This window comes from Ranitomeya imitator, chromosome 3 (genome assembly GCF_032444005.1).
Source record: "Ranitomeya imitator isolate aRanImi1 chromosome 3, aRanImi1.pri, whole genome shotgun sequence".
Lineage (NCBI taxonomy): Eukaryota > Metazoa > Chordata > Amphibia > Anura > Dendrobatidae > Ranitomeya > Ranitomeya imitator.
This window is the reverse complement of record NC_091284.1, coordinates 437,391,126-437,408,609: the sequence shown is the minus strand read 5'-3', so window position 1 is coordinate 437,408,609 and position 17,484 is coordinate 437,391,126. Positions and strand designations below refer to the sequence as shown.

General features: G+C 43.9%; 1 protein-coding gene across 3 annotated transcripts in view; it reads left to right on the top strand.

The window, feature by feature from the left end:
• Positions 1 to 8,206: 8,206 nt before the first annotated feature.
• The window catches only part of SCML2 (Scm polycomb group protein like 2), a 141,457-nt gene continuing 132,179 nt past the window's right edge, over positions 8,207 to 17,484 (top strand). The window contains exon 1 of one of the 3 annotated variants that reach the window (XM_069757332.1): positions 8,207 to 8,418. The gene's annotated coding sequence lies outside the window, so the exon portion shown is untranslated. The remainder of the gene's footprint in view (positions 8,419 to 17,484) is intronic. The other 2 variants (XM_069757331.1, XM_069757333.1) reach the window with 2 other exon arrangements.

Sequence of the window (17,484 nt, the reverse complement as noted above, 5' to 3'; positions counted from 1 at the left end):
TTCCTGGAAGCACATGGTGAGGCGATGGACTGATAGCCAGCCTGTCTGTTGGATTGTCCTGGAGTAGACTGGATTCCTGGAAGCACATGGTGAGGCCATAGACTGATAGCCTGTGTGTTGGATTGTCCTGGAATGGACTGGATTCCTGGAAGCACCTGGTGAGGCGATGGACTGATAGCCAGCCTGTGTGTTGGATTGTCCTGGAGTGGACTGGATTCCTGAAAGCACATGGTGAGGCCATAGACTGATAGCCTGTGTGTTGGATTGTCCTGGAATGGACTGGATTCCTGGAAGCACCTGGTGAGGCTATGGACTGAAGGCCTGTGTGTTGGAAGTTCCTGGGACTGGACTTCCTGAATAGCGCACGGAGAGGCAGTATCTGCAGAGCCTGTGATGGCTACTGTGCTGGGGAAGCTACAGTTCCGTCTGCGGGTTTGGATTATCTGAACTGCCCTGGGCACAAGGATGGTGACCCCAGTTCGGCAGCTTCCCTGGGAACCAGGACTGACAGGAGTTAGTGTGTGGAGCAGGAGCTCCTGTAAGGTAACTCTAGATAAAGGGGGTTAGAGGCAGAGAAGTATCTACCATTGGAACAGACTGTCATTGCTTATGATGTTCCGTTGATGTAAATAATGAATTGATCGTGGTGTGGTTTATGATATTTAATAAACCGGATAGACTGTTTTTGCGAGAAAACGTGTCTGAGTGCTTTAATCCCATTGCCAAGAGAGTGTTTCCCAACCCACTCAGGTAGCGCTGTCTCACAATATATATATACAGTTAGGTCCATATATATTTGGACAGAGACAACATTTTTCTAATTTTGGTTATAGATATTACCACAATGAATTTTAAACAAAACAATTCAGATGCACTTGAAGTTCAGACGTTCAGCTTTCATTTGAGGGTATCCACATTAAAATTGGATGAAGGGTTTAGGAGTTTCAGCTCCTTCACATGTGCCACCCGGTTTTTAAAAAGACCAAAATTAATTGGACAGATTCAATAATTTTAAATAAAATGTTCATTTTTAGTAGTTGGTTGAAAACCCTTTGTTGGCAATGACTGCCTGAAGTCTTGAACTCATGGACATCACCAGACGCTGTGTTTCCTCCTTTTTGATCCTCTGACAGACCTTCATGGGAGTGGTTTTCAGTTGCTGTTTGTTTGTGGGCCTTTCTGTCTGAAGTTTAGTCTTTAACAAGTGAAATGCATGCTCAATTGGGTAGAGATCAGGTGACTGACTTGGCCATTCAAGAATATTCCACTTCTTTGCTTTAATAAACTCCTGGGTTGCTTTGGCTTTATGTTTTGGGTCATTGTCCATCTGTAGTATGAAATAACAACCAATCAGTTTGGCTGCATTTCGCTGGATCTGAGCACACAGTATGGCTCTGAATACCTTAGAATTCATTCGGCTGCTTCTGTCGTATGTCACATCATTAATAAACACTAGTGACCCAGTGCCACTGGCAGCCATGCATGCCCAAGCCATCACACTGCCTCCGCCGTGTTTTACAGATGATGTGGTATGCTTTGGACCATGAGCTGTACCACGTCTTCGCCATACTTTTCTATTTCCATCATTCTGGCAGAGGTTGATCTTGGTTTCATCTGTCCAAAGAATGTTCTTCCAGAACTGTGCTGGCTTTTTTAGATGTTTTTTAGCAAAGTCCAGTCTAGCCTTTTTATTCTTGATTCTTATGAGTGGCTTGCACCGTGCAGTGATCCCTCTGTATTTACTTTCATGCAGTCTTCTCTTTATGGTAGATTTGGATATTGATATGCCTACCTCCTGGAGAGTGTTGTTCACTGGGTTGGCTGCTGTGAAGGGGTTTCTCTTCACCATGGAGATTATTCTGCGATCATCCACCACTGTTGTCTTCCGTGGGTGCCCAGGTCTTTTTGCATTGATGAATTCACCAGTGCTTTCTTTCTTTCTCAGGATGTACCAAACTGTAGATTTTGCCACTCCTAATATTGTAGCAATTTCTCGGATGGTTTTTTTCTGTTTTTGCAGCTTAAGGATGGCTTGTTTCACCTGGATGGAGAGCTCCTTTGACCCCATGTTTACTTCACAGCAAAACCTTCCAAATGCAAGCACTACACCTCAAATCAACTCCAGGCCTTTTATCTGCTTGAGAATGACATAGCGAAGGGATTGCCCACACCTGTCTATGAAATAGCCTTGGAGTCAATTGTCCAATTACTTTTGGTCCCTTTAAAAACAGGGTGGCACATGTTAAGGAGCTGAAACTCCTAAACCCTTCATCCAATTTTAATGTGGATACCCTCAAATGAAAGCTGAAAGTCTGAACTTCAACTGCATCTGAATTGTTTTGTTTAAAATTCATTGTGGTAATGTCTATAACAAAAATTAGAAAACTGTTGTCTCTGTCCAAATATATATGGACCTAACTGTATATATATATACATATATATATACTGTATATATAAATAAATATATATATATAGTTCATAGAAACATGACTATGAGGTACAGTGAGGAAAAAAAGTATTTGATACACTGACAATTTTGCAAGTTTTCCCACCTGCAAATGGAGAGGTCTGTAATTTTTATCGTAGGTACACTTCAACTGTGAGAGAATCTTTAAAAAAAAAATCCAGAAAATAACATTGGATGATTTTTACATAATTAATTTGCATTTAATTGAATTAAATAAGTATTTGATTCACTAGAAAAACAGAACTTAATATATGGTACAGAGCATTTGTTTGCAATTACAGAGTTCTTGACCAAGTTTGCATACACTGCAGCAGCGATTTTGGCCCACTCCTCCATACAAATCTTCTCCAGATATTTCAGGTTTTGTAGCTGTCACTGGGCAACATTGAGTATCGGCTCTCTCCAAAGATTTTCTATTGGGTTCAGGTATGGAGACTTTCTAGGCTACTCCAGGACCTTGAAATGCTTCATACGGAGCCATTCCTTAGTTGCCCTGTGTGTGTCAGGTCATTGTCATGCTGTAAGACTCGGCTACAACCCATCTTCAATGCTCTGAGGTAAAAAGGTTGTTGGCCAAAATCTTGTGATACCTGACCCCATTCATCCTCCCTTCAATAAGGTGCAATCATAGTATCCCGTTTGCAGAAAAACACCCCCAAAGCATGATGTTTCCACCACCATTCTTCACGGTTGGGACGGTGTTCTTGGGTTTGTACTCATCCTTCTTCCTCCAAACACGGCAAGTGGAGTTGATACCAAAAAGTTCTATTTTGGTCCCATCTGACCTTCTCCCTTTCCTCTTCTGGATCATCCGGATAGTCATTAGCAAACTTTCAACGGGCCTGGACATGTGTGTGCGTGCCCTGTAGGATTTTAACCCATGACAGCGAAGTGTGTTACTAACGGTAATTAGCGTTGACCGAACAGCTTCGGATACGCACTTATCCGAATAACTATGGGGCTTACCTAATAGCTGCATCGGGAACCTGGATACGTGGAGCACTCCCAATAATTAGCTGTTCAGTGCCACAGCTACATATGTCGAGCGCTGTGTGAAAGTCACAACACATGCATGGAGAGCCCAACAAACAGGCTCTCCGTGCATGTATTGTGACTTATCCCAAGCTATTCGATCAACACTAACGGTAATTTTTGAGACTGTGGTCCCAGCTCTCTTCAGGTCATTGACCAGGTCCTACTGTGTAGTTTTGGGCTGATACCAGGCCTTTATTATAATTATCCTTACCCGACAAGGCAAGATCTTGCATGGAGCCCCAGACCGAGTAAAAATGACAGTCATCTTGTGTTTCTTCCATTTTCTAATAATTTTGCCAAGAGTTCTTGCCTTCTCACCAAGCTGATTGCCTATTGTCCTGTAACCCATCCAGCCTTGTGCAGGTCTACAATTTTGTCCCTAGTGTCCTTAGACAGCTCTTTAGTTTGGGCCATGGTGGAGAGTTCGGAGTGATTGATTGTGTGGACAGCTGTCTTTTATTATTATGTATTATTATAGCGCCATTTATTCTGTGGTGCTTTACATGTGAGGAGGGGTATACATAATAAAACCAGGTACAATAATCTTGAACAATACAAGTCACAACTGGAACAGGAGGAGAGAGGACCCTGCCCGCGAGGGCTCACAATCTACAAGGTTTTATACAGAAGACACAAAAGAGAATAGTAAAACCAAAAACACTCAGTTTGAAAAAAATTTTTTTTTTTTTTTTTTTTTGCAGTAATCCGCAAGTGCTAGTAAAAGATGTAAATAACAGGGTATTTGGTTGATACGTTTTTTGCAAAAAATGTATACTAAGCTGCTCTACCAATCTTCACGGTATACCCATATCAGAGCAGTCCTAACTAATGTATGCAATCCCTATCTGATGTATTTAAAAACCTGATCATCTGTATATTACCTGTGTGAACAGGGTTCAGAGAGGAAAAATCCATGTGTGCATACAGGGTAGAACAGCTTTTGTGCAGATAGCCCAAGAGGAGTGGTGGAACTCCCCAGTCTTGTAGACACAAGAGAACAATTATGGAAACAGGAACACATGGGCTACTTGCACAGTGAACAAGTCTGTAAGAACATGTTCACACACCACCAAGAAACCTGAAGACACAAAAGAGAATAGTAAAACCAAAAACACTCAGTTTGAAAAAAAATTTTTTTTTTTTTTTGCAGTAATCCGCAAGTGCTAGTAAAAGATGTAAATAACAGGTTTTATACAGGTAACAAGTTCAAACAGGTGCAATACAGGTAATGAGTGCAGAGTAGGAGGGCTTCTTAAAGAAAAACTAACAGGTCTGTGAGAGCCAGAATTCCTGCTGGTTGATAGGCGATTAAATACCTCTTTCATGCAATAAAATGCAACTTAATTATTTAAAAATCATATAATGTGATTTTCTCTCTTTTTTTTTTTTTAGACTGTCTCTCACAGTTGAAGTATACCTACGACAAAAATTACAGACCTCTCCATTCTTTTGTAGGTAGGAAAACTTGCAAAATTGGCAGTCTATCAAACACTTTTTCCCCCTCACTCTATATTCGTAGGTTCATTAACTAGAGAATTTTATTTTTTTTAGGTTACGTCTTACATGTATTACATCCTCACAGGTTGATCTCTTTGGTTGCTGATTGAGGGGGCAATGTGGATGCTCATACTGTATATCGGGGAATGTCAGCATACTTAATTCTGCTCAATATTAATAATTAATATAAAAAAAATTATATGGTAATATTAATCAAAATTAATTTCAGCCTATTGGTTCCGCCTGCAGACAGTCATGGCCTGTCATGTGGCCCCTTGGGAAAATTAAACTCCGACCCCTGCTCTATTATGTATAGCGCTATGATGTTTATAGTACAGTACATAAGGGAAAAATTTGTACGGTGTGCTATACACCAGAGCACGGGGTACCTGGGGGGTTGCCATGCCTACTAAACTGCCCGGGGCCTTGGCTACTCTTAATCTGCCCGAGTGAGACCTTCATAAAAGCATGTGTGACTTGTGGCTTTTTCCTTATGACATGAGTTCTGAGGTAATTTGATGATTGTAAAACAACCCACTAAAGATATGGTCACGCAATGTTTTTTTTTTAAGGCAGTTAAAAAATGAGTTTTTCAAGCAGAAACCACTTCAGGAAACATTTGTGGTTTTTTTTTTATTATCTTTTATTATCCTGAATCATTTTTGTAAAGGTATGTGTCCACGATCAGGATGGCCGGCGGTTTCGTCGGAGTGGCAAGCCCACTCTGCGCTAAGCTCCGCCCCCTTCTGGGATGTGATGATGCCAGATGTGTTCATTGCACACATCCGGGTTCATCGCATCCCATGCATAGGGCCCTGTGTTATACCTTGCGGCGACGCAGCGTCGCCGCAAGGTATACGGACATGCTGCGATCTTAAAAGACGCGCCGCATGTCCGGAGTCGCAGGGCCGCCGCGTGCGTGTTACCACGCATAGTGGAGACGGGATTTAATTAAATCCCCTCCACTATGCTGTAACATCTGGACGCTGCGTGTTTGACGCTGCGTCTCTATGCAGCGTCAAACACGCAGCGTTTCCTGCACGTGGAAATATACCCTTAACGTTTTTTTTTTGTTTCCTGAAGTCTTTTGTTCATGTTTTCCTTGACATTTCTTTTTTTTTTGGGGGGGGTTGGGTGGTTGTATTGGGAGAATGTGAGGTGGGGTGATTTTATGTTATCTGACCATGCTCGTGTGGTAACCGAGTGCCTTCGGCGTGCTCGAAAAATATTATTGAGTCCCTGCGGCGCCTGCATATCTCGCGGCTGGTCAATAGCCGTAACACGTGAAGATTGCCTGTTTGCTAGGGTAAACGATGTGACCTGACTATTCTTCAGGGGTTTTCCACTCTGATGACACTCTATACAAGTCAAGGCTTAAAAAACAGCTGAAAAACGGTGGGGTGTCTGTTTGATCATTTTTGGTTTAAAATGTGGTTGTTGAATAAAGTTAAAAAAATGTTCAGAAAATTCTGTAAAAAAAAACAAAAAAAACGCTGGAAAAAAAATGCGGAAAAAAACCCCTGCTGCTGCCAAAGACATTGCGAAAGCACTCAGGAAACGTAACACAAAAAACAAGGGAAACATGGAAAAACCCCACTAAAACAACTTAAAGGGAACCTGTCACCCCGTTTTTTGAGATTGAGATATAAATACTGTTAAATAGGGCCTGTGCTGTGCGTTACTATGGTGTATGTAGTGTACCCTGATTCCCCATGTATGCCGAGAAATACATTACCAAAGTCGGCGTTTTCGCCTGTCAATCAGGCTGGTCTGGTCAGGTGGGCGTGTTCACAGCGTTCTTTTCTTCCCCAGGTTTCCGTTGGTGGCGTAGTGGTGTGCGCATGTCCAAGGTCCGGATTCCCTGTGCCCACGTGAAGACACAGCGCGCGATCTGCGCTGTCATTCCTTTCATCGGTGCGGGCGGCCATCTTCCTGGGGCCGCGCGTGCGCAGATGTAGTGCTCTGCTGCACGGGGCTTCAGGAAAATGGCCGCGGGATGCCGCGCGTGCGCAGAAGAGATCGCGGCGGCCATTTTCCCAAAGCCGAGTTTGCATCTCGGCTTTGGGAAAATGGCCGCCGCGATCTCTTCTGCGCACGCGCGGCATCCCGCGGCCATTTTCCTGAAGCCCCGTGCAGCAGAGCACTACATCTGCGCACGCGCGGCCCCAGGAAGATGGCCGCCCGCACCGATGAAAGGAATGACAGCGCAGATCGCGCGCTGTGTCTTCACGTGGGCACAGGGAATCCGGACCTTGGACATGCGCACACCACTACGCCACCAACGGAAACCTGGGGAAGAAAAGAGCGCTGTGAACACGCCCACCTGACCAGACCAGCCTGATTGACAGGCGAAAACGCCGACTTTGGTAATGTATTTCTCGGCATACATGGGGAATCAGGGTACACTACATACACCATAGTAACGCACAGCACAGGCCCTATTTAACAGTATTTATATCTCAATCTCAAAAAACGGGGTGACAGGTTCCCTTTAAGGAAAAAAAAGGCAGCGTTTCCTGAGCGTCGTCTCTTGTAAAACTACAGATATATCTGCACGACGTCTGTTTCAGCGCTGCTAAGTACCGTATGTATTAGATGTAATATGCATTAGATGTAATGTAAAAACGACTTGTAGATTGTGAGCCCTCGCGAGCAGGGTCCTCTCTCCTCCTGTACCAGTTGTGACTTGTATTGTTTAAGATTATTGTACTTGTTTTTATTATGTATACCCCTCCCCACATGTAAAGCGCCATGGAATAAATGGCGCTATAACAATAAATAATAAAAACGACACTGCTGCGCACGTGCTCAGTCTTTTGTCGCTTATATTACCGCTTCAGGGTTCGGAAATGGCGAAATGGAGCAGCATATCTTATCCACGGGGGTCTTCCTCTAGTCATGGTGTAAAATCATAGAAAAAAAAAGACACTGGTAGTGGAGACCCCACAAAAAATGTCGCTTCAGGAAAAAGACCACAGGCAGAAAAACTTGGCAGAACTAAAACTCTGAGTGCACATACCACAAAGAGGGATAGTGGGGGTCCGATGGTTAGCATTTTATGGGGGCTCTGAAATTGTATAGGGGGCGCTGACAAATGAGACCTGTAAATGTTGGCATCTATATGGCAGGAAGAATCGTCTCATTGATAGCAGTGTGCGCAGCAGAGACCCCCGAGCGCCCCCTCCTCTCCTCTCATGAACACAAACCACAGGCGGGGGCGCGCTCAGTGACAACATGGCGGCGCCGTGAGGTCTTAGCGACACGGGGAGCTACAGACCGAGCATATGCGGATGGACGTGTGGATGGAGACGGAACCGGTGTCTGTGAGAGAAGGCGGCAGCTGAGAGCGCACTGAATGGTCGCAGCGGCTGGGGAAGCAGCACGTTCCCGGGGCAGGCAGCAGCGTGGTGTGTACTGAGGTGAGCGCTCACGGTACATCCCACAGCGGCCTCCAGTGCACGCCGGACACACCGTACATTACCGGGGTGACGGCTGCCATTGTCCTGAATGTGAGGTGTAATGCGCGGACCGCCAGGAGCCACGTGACTGCTGTACACAAACAACAGGGACCCCGATAGCCCGTGTCAGAGATCCCACCGTGACAATGGGAGTCATAGTGTGCTCCTCAGCCATTCATCGTGTGTGTGTGTATCCGCCGGCACCTGCCCAGGGACATAGAGTGTGACCTACTAGTGTCACTTTTGTGTGCCTGTCATGGTGGAGGCTCAGTGACAGACCTCATTCACTGCTGCAGGGGACCCCTCACTGTCAGGAGAGCAGGTGGCATGTGTCCCAAGCTTGCTACTGCCATAGACCCCTTCATATTTCGCTACATGGCGACGTTTCTATGTAGTGGCGACCTCAGAGACACACTTGGTAACTTGCTGTGGCCCCCAACATGGTGTATAAAGTTGTTCAAATAAATGGCGGGAAAAGTTAGTCACCGTAAGGCCTAGTTCACACAAGTGTATTTCATTGGCCATATACAGACCGCATTGCGTGTCCTCACCGCCGGTCATCCGACCCAAACGTACCTCATGTATATGTGAGGCAATACGTGCCGTCAGTCCGGGCATTGTGGTCTGTATACGGACCATGAGATACCCTGTGTGACCCCAGCCAAAGTGTTAATGGAGACCACTGGCCCTTTCCCAGCACACAAATGTATTATCCCAGGGGAGACGTCTGCTCAGTCGTCACCTTGAGGCTGGGGCTACGCAGCGACTTTGGCCATGACACCGGTCAGAGACCACAATATGTCAGTGCTACATCACAGCATAATAGAAGTGAATGTGGTCACATTGCGACCTCTAGATTGCTGCCACAACCAAGGAGTGATAAGAGACCCGGAAGGATTTCTTTTCTACTTTCTTGTCACAATGCGACCCGATTCACTTGTATTGTTTTGCAACGTAGCTGTGACACATAGTGATTGTGCAACCTATGTCATTGCCAATGTTGCCATTACAGAGTTTTTTGAGGCGTTCAAAAATGACCAGTGTTTTAAGCACAAAGCACTTTGAGTTATTGTCATCTTACCGGTAATTTGTTTCTCAGAAATTGACAATACAAGGGAAAAGAAGAAACTCTGTAATACATCGGGACTGATAATTAATGCTCAAAATTCTCAATTCACGGGTAAAATCTGTCTACGGTGAATAAAAACTTTCCCATTACTAGGACAGTTGGTGCTCATAAAGGTCTATTGAGACGTGTAAGAGCTCACACTCATCTGCGTAAATAAAATCGCTGTTATTCCTGAAAAGTTGGACGAGTGTCATGTGAGTACAATTTGTTTTTTTTCTCAAATACCATCCATATGCAATGCGCTTTCACATACAGTAATTCTATATCATTTAAATGGACTCTTGTCACCCCCAGGGACACTTTTCAGGTATTACTATGGGCATACAGGTAATAGAAATGTCAATCCAGTCACCTGTATGAGTCATAGTTCCTGTTTAGATGTGGAGAAAGAGATTTGTATTTCTTTATGCCATGGTGGAGGCTCTTTCTTCCAGGCTCCTGGGGATGCCGTACCTGGGGAAAAAACCCTGCCTCCGCTCTTCATTATAATGGTTCCCCCCTCCCATGCACACTGACCTGTGACGTGCAGTTGGGGTACTTGAATTCCGTACATGCACTCGCTCGACAATCTGTACCTATTTCTTCTTTCTATGGTCCGTGTATTCAGCGTTCTTGTGCATTGGCAGGGATTTCTTAAATTTTCTTTCTTTTTTTTTTCTTTAAATTTCTAAGTAGTAAAGCAATCTTATATACAGTCATAGATAGCTAGAATAAATAAGATAGATGTACTGTATATATTTCATGTCACAAGCCCCTTACATATAATAAACTGGCACCCTTTAGTTTGTTTCATTCAAATGGCACTAAAGGATGTTTAGCCTTTTTAAACATATTAAATAATAAAACTGCCTTTGGGTCCCCATTATTTTTAATAACCAGTTGAGGGAAATCAGACAGCTGGGCGGCTGCTGATCTTAATAGTCTGGGAAGGCACCACTATCAGTAAATCTTCCCAGGCTATTAATAAGCTCACAGCCGTCTGCGTAGCCATTACTGGTTATTAAAAAGATGACCCACACAAAATGACGTGGGGTCCTCATGTTTTTAATAACCACATAGGCTAAGCAGACAGCTACGGGCTGAGATTAATAGGCTGGTAATCGGCCATGGATATTGGCCCCTTCCCAGACTAATAACACCATCTTCATCCACCCCAGATATGGCACATCCATAAGGATGCTATGTCGGTAGTGATGGGCACAAGTGCTCGTTACTAAAGTTTGCCGAGGGTTCTTGGGTATGCACCAAGTAGCGCGACTGCTTGAGTGAGATGTTCACATCCCCGCGGCCGCATGTTCCGCAGCTGTTAGCCACAAAACATGCGGGGATTGCCTGACAAACACGGGCAATCCCCGCATATTTTGTGGCTGTCTAACATTCGTGGAACATGCAGCAGCTGGGACGCAAACATCTCACTCAACACCCACAATAATTTGCATTAATGAGCACCCTAGGCAAACTCGAGTAATGAGAACTTGCGCTCATCGCTACCGCTAACCTATCCATGCAGAAGTCAGAGATGCTGAATAACCCCTTCAAAGCCCAAATACACATCAGATTAATGTTTGCCGATTTTGGTAGGACTGGCTGACATGCTAATGTGTGTGATCAGGAAGCTGAATTTCAAAATAATCCATCCTTTTGTTCCACCGGAGCTAGCCTGCCACCAGAGTTGTTTAAAGGGACACTGTCACCTGAATTTGGAGGGAACAATCTTCAGCCATGGAGGCAGGGTTTTGGGGTGTTTGATTCACCCTTTCCTTACCCGCTGGCTGCATGCTGGCTGCAATATTGGATTAAAGTTCATTCTCTGTCCTCCATAGTACACGCCTGCGCGAGGTAAGATTGCCTTGCGCAGGCGTGTACTATGGAGGACAGAGAATGAACTTCAATCCAATATTGCAGCCAGCATGCAGCCAGCGGGTAAGGAAAGGGTGAATCAAAAACCCCAAAACCCCGCCTCCATGGCTGAAGATTGTTCCCTCCAAATTCAGGTGACAGTGTCCCTTTAATGCTAGATACAAATTGCGTTTGTTGCCCACACTCAGGAGGTAAGCATTTGACAGTGCCCACAGTCATGATGGATAGCTACTAGCTAGGCATCTGTCCACCATAGAGACCTATTAAAAAAAAAAAAAAAAAAAATAAGAGACTAAAAAAACTAAACTGCACGTGTCATTGCGTTTTCCTTCTTTATAGCAAAGCGCAGTTGACTGCAGTTTGCCATGTACAAATGGTAATCACTTGCATACCTTCCAGACAGAACACATTTTTAGCCTCCAAGTGGATAATGATGATGTTACAGTATTCTTTGGGAAAAACACCCAACATGTACTATAGACTAAGTGCACTTATCCTAAACTAGCCTGAAGGTCAGCTTCTGAATTAGCAGGCACTTTGTCTTTCCTCTGTGATTTATAAAACAACTCTGTCTAGTCGGACAGGCTGCTGTGTATGTTCTCCTCCACCCACACTGACTACCATGAGCACAAGAGGTGCTTGTAATGATACTCAGTCCTGCTCTGCTTTATCATTGCCTGCTCCTATAGTTATTACTTGTTGGGAGGGGAGTGGAGCAGAGCTGTGTGTCATCATAAACGCTTTTTGCAGCTCTCCTCTGGCAGCATTGCCAGTTTTGCTCTACTCCACCTCCCCTTACACTGACTGTCATGAAAGGAGAGCTACAAGAAGTGTTTGTAATTACAGAAACCTCAGCTCCTCTCTTCCACTTGTAATCACTGTAGGTGTTGGCAGTAGGAGCAGTGCTGTGTCATTACATGTCTTACACAGAGAAAGCCACGTCTGGGCTTATTTTTTTCCTCCTGCTTGACGCTTCCTACTTATGATTGGTTAATATCACGCAAAGGAAAAAGTACACAACCCAGAGAAAAGCTCATGCCCCCTTGCCCTTAGTAGAAATTAGAAACTCAACTTTATAAGCTAATATTGTAAAAGAGATGGTAAATATGATATGAACAACCATTCATTTGGCTCTGCAGCCACTATTCCATTCTCAAACTAGAAAAAGATCAAATTTTTGCTGTTGTGAGTTTCAGTATGAGACATCGTCATTTCCACAAGCACAAATTATAGCTTTTCAAGTTGCATTTCCAGTTTATCTTGCTAGTTCAGAATGATAACCAATGCAAACTACATTTATAGACTGGATTCTTTGTACACTCTATAACAGTAACTAATCTTTGAATGTGATTATTTATTTTTTATTTGGCAGATACTTTAAATGCCTGCCGATTTGTGGGGATCTAGGTTCTGAGACCTGTGTCAATTTTTCATTAGCCCCCCGGAAAAGTGTGTAGCTCAGTATACAGGAGCACAATGGAGCTAATTCATCAAAGGTTTTGCAGCAGAATTCTGACTTAAAAGCTTTGAAATGTTGCAGAATTTAGGTTCAACTCACAGATGCGCAAAAAATGTTGCGAAATTAGGAGGAGCGAGACGGGTGGCCTAACTACGGTAATCTAATTCATGATGAGCACTGGAATTCTGAACTCCAGAAATATTACTGGAGTGAGACTTCTGGCGTAGTACACAGAGGTTGTTCCAGATTCATGATTAGGCGTGCTCCTTTCCATGAGCCGGGAGTGTCTTGATTACAGCACATCCGCTTCTGATTGGTGAGGTCTCAGGACATGGCCCCCCACTAATATGCAGGTATTTAAAGTGCCTGCCAAATATAAAAAATCATATTACCGGTAATTTAGTTACTCCCTCTGTGATCAGTTTGCAGGGTAAAAAGTAATCACTCACTGTGCACACGTTCAGGATTTCTCGCAGAAAATTCCTGAAAAAAACCTGAAATTTTCTGCAAGAAATCCGCATGCGTTTTTGCCACGTTTTTGGTGCATTTTTGATGCGTTTTTTTCCGGACATTTCCCAATGCATTTTGTAGTGGGAAATCCGCAAAAAAAAACGCAAAATTGATGAACATGCTGCGTTTTTTACCGCAATGCGTTTTTTTCGCGGAAAAAAACGCATCATGTGCACAAGACATGCAGAATTCATTCTAAATGATGGGATGCTTATTGTATGCGGTTTTATGGCGTTTTTATCAGGAAAAACCGCGAAAAAACAGCAACGTGTGCACACAGCCTTAAAGGGACTCTGTCACCTGAATTTGGCGGGACTGGTTTTGGGTCATATGGGCGGAGTTTTTGGGTGTTTGATTCACCCTTTCCTTACCCGCTGGCTGCATGCTGGCTGCAATATTGGATTGAAGTTCATTCTCTGTCCTCCATAGTACACGCCTGCGCAAAGCAATCTTGCCTTGTGCAGGGGTGTACTATGGAGGACAGAGAATGAACTTCAATCCAATATTGCAGCCAGCGGGTAAGGAAAGGGTGAATCAAACACCCAAAAACTCCGCCCATATGACCCAAAACCAGTCCCACCAAATTCAGGTGACAGGTTCCCTTTAATGTCACCGAGTAGAATGAATGCAAAAATGTAATTTGCCACTCCCGCATGTGCTCCAAGAGCGGTCCCTAATAATGATGAGCGAGTGTGTTCGTTACTCGAGTTTTCCGAGCATGCCCGGGTGTCCTCAGAGTATCTTGGGTGTGCTCGTAGATTATGTTTGTGTCCCCGCAGCTGCATGATTTTTGGCTTCTAGATAGCCTGAATACATGCAGGAATTGCCTGTTTGTTAGGGAATCCCCAAATGTATTCAGGCTGTCTAGCAGCCACAAATCATGCAGCTGCGAGGACACAAACATAATCTACAAGCACGCCCATGATACTCTGAGAACACACGAGCATGCTCTGAAATCTCGAGTAAGGAACACACTCGCTCATCACTAGTCCCTAATGCTGAAGTGCTCTCAGCTATCTGCATATTAACCCTCAACTGGTGAGGTGGGGTTGGCCACACCCTAGGGAATTTTTGTTCGGCTGCCATTCATTGAAAAATGCTGGCATGAGGATACGTGTCTCACTAGCTTCCATCCATTTCCTTGTCAACAGGATGTCGTCAAGGCCTCTCTCTTCTGGCCATGCATAACAGAGCTAGCTGTCGCTAAGTGCTGTCTTGGCCTTGCTGAACCCCACATCACCACTCAAGTAATTCTTTTTTAGACATTTTCAAATTTTGAAAACTTCTTTATTTTTATCAAAGTATTACATTTTCTGATACTTGTGGGTGTCAAAAATTTGTTATACTCATGTGTAATCAATCGCCAATAAGAAAAAAATTAAAACAAACGTGATCTTTGTATTTCCTGTAAAAATAAGAGATATCTAATCACTGGGGTATAGGAAACACCACATCACCAGTTGCATGACAAAAATCCCACCTCACCAGTTGAGGGTTAAAGTATACCTACCATATTTATTTTTTTAACTGTATTATGCTCCCTTTCACTTGCTGTTGATCAGTACAGGGCCGAGTCCTGACACCACCACCTTAGGCCGGTTTCACACGTCAGTGGCTCCGGTACGTGAGGTGACCGTTTCCTCACGTACCGGAGACACTGACTCACGTAGACACATTAAAATCAATGTGTCTCTGCACATGTCAGCGTGTTTTCACGGATCGTGTGTCCGTTTGAAAAACACGGAGACATGTCAGTGATCGTGGGAGTGCATGGATCACACGGACCCATTAAAGTCAATGGGTCCGTGTAAAACACGTACCGCACACGGATGCTGTCCGTGTGCAGTCCGTGTGCCGTGCAGGAGACAGCGCTACGGTAAGCGCTGTCCCCCCAGCTTGTGGTGCTGAAGCCCCATTCATTTCTTCTCTCCAGCAGCGTTCGCTGGAGAGAAGGAATGAAAAATCTTTTTTTTTTTTTTGTTGTAAAAATAAAGTTCCTGGTTATCTCCCATAGGGGTGGAGCCGCATATTCATCACTGTAATAAGCGGCACCACGTGACCGCTCATACAGGAAGAGCTGCGACGCTGAGAGGAGTCATTGGGGGAGCTGGGTAAGTATTTTAATGCCAGTGGGCGGGCGCACAGGAGGAGGGAGGGGGGAGATAACCAGGAACTTTATTTTTACAACAAAAAAAAAAAAAAAAAGATTTTTCATTCTCTCCAGCGAACACTGCTGGGAAGAAAGAATGAATTCTGGATTCAGCATCCAAAGCACCCGGTGCGTGTGGTACCCAGTCGGCACACGGACATGGACACGGACGGCACACGGCTGCCACACGTGTGCCACACTGATGTGCCACGTGAGCACACGGACACGGATAACTCCGGTACTGATTTTTCTGGTACCGGAATTATTTGGACGTGTGGGACAGGCCTTAAACTCAAAAAACAGGCCTCAAGTGCACTGTTCAAAGGCTGAAAAAATCAGCTCCTTCATGCAGAACAAACACAAAACAGTGCACAGTGGAAAGTGTGTGAGCTCATGTACAGAGCTGTGTATGGACCCATAGGCTTTGTAATGAACCCCCACACTACGCTCTGTGTGATATGCATTCTTCTGAGCAGCACATTGCAGCTGATTTTTGAATGTTCTGTGGCAGTGGCAGGGCCCAGACTCCCATAGATTAGTAACACTTGTAAGGTGGCTTAAAGTATGAAATAATACTTAACCCTCCGTCACATACAACTGATCTGACAGGCGCTTCTCTTTTACTTTCATTTCTCCTTCCTCACCAGATTGTGAGGAAACCCCCTCCCTCCAGGTAGTCTCCTGTCTCTTGAAGGTCTGTGAAACCTGATATCACAGTTGGATTTCAGAGCTTCAGGGGAGAGGATATAGCTGCACAGATCTCTCAGGCTCATTGTATGTGAATACGTCACATTCAGTAAGGTTGGTATTTTATGTTTTTATTCATCACAATAGTTTATTTAGCTTGTTTTATGAATGTATAGCACAAAATGTGAGGATATTTCATAGAAATAAGGGAGATTTTATAAAAGAAAGTGTGCTGCTCAGGCATATACAGTAGTTCCCTAACATATTCCTTCTCTTGCTTCAGATTATCTGCTGAAATGGAGAGGAAAATGTACAATTTATCCAAACAACTTGATGTTGAGGAAGTAACAAACATGCTGTTAGATGATAGAGACCTCACACTGAATGAGGATTTAGGAGAGGAAAGTGAGATTGATTCTCATGATGAGGTGGAAGAATGTGTCCTGGATTCTGAAACAGAGCAAGATGGTGACAGTGGTGAGGATGAAGAAGTTGGATCATATTATATTTGGAAAAGATAAAAATACTAAATGGAACAAGAAGCCATTCCAGAAAAAACGTAGGGAACCTTTAAACATTATTACTCACCTTCCTGCAGTAATAGGAACTGCACGTAATGCAAAAACTGCAGTTGAATGCTGGAACAGTATATTTACAGATGACATTCTGGACTCTATTGTCACATATACCAACCAATATATAGACATTATAAAGGACAAGTACATCTGCAACAGAACCATCAAGCCCACAGATGAAATAGAACTGCGTGCTTTTTTTGGATTACTGTACCTTGCAGGAGCTTATAGGGCAAATAGACAAAGTTTGGAGGAACTTTGGGGTAAAGATGGGGATGGAGTTGAAAAATTTAGCCTTGTTATGTCCATAAACAGATTCAAGATTCTAATTCGTTGCCTTCGGTTTGACGACAGAACTACCTGAACCGAACGCAAAACACATGACCGACTTGCTCCAATTCGTGATATATTTCAAAGATTTGTTGTAAACTGTAAACAAAGTTATTACCCTGGAGAGAATCTCACTATTGACGAAATGCTCCCTGGTTTTCGTGGTAGATGTGCCTTTCGTCAATATATTCCATCAAAGCCAAACAAATATGGAATAAAAATTTATGCCCTTGTTGATGCCAGTAAGACCTACACTTACAACCTGGAAGTTTATGCAGGAAAACAACCAGAAGGTCCTTACTGTGTGAGCAACAAACCCATTGATGTT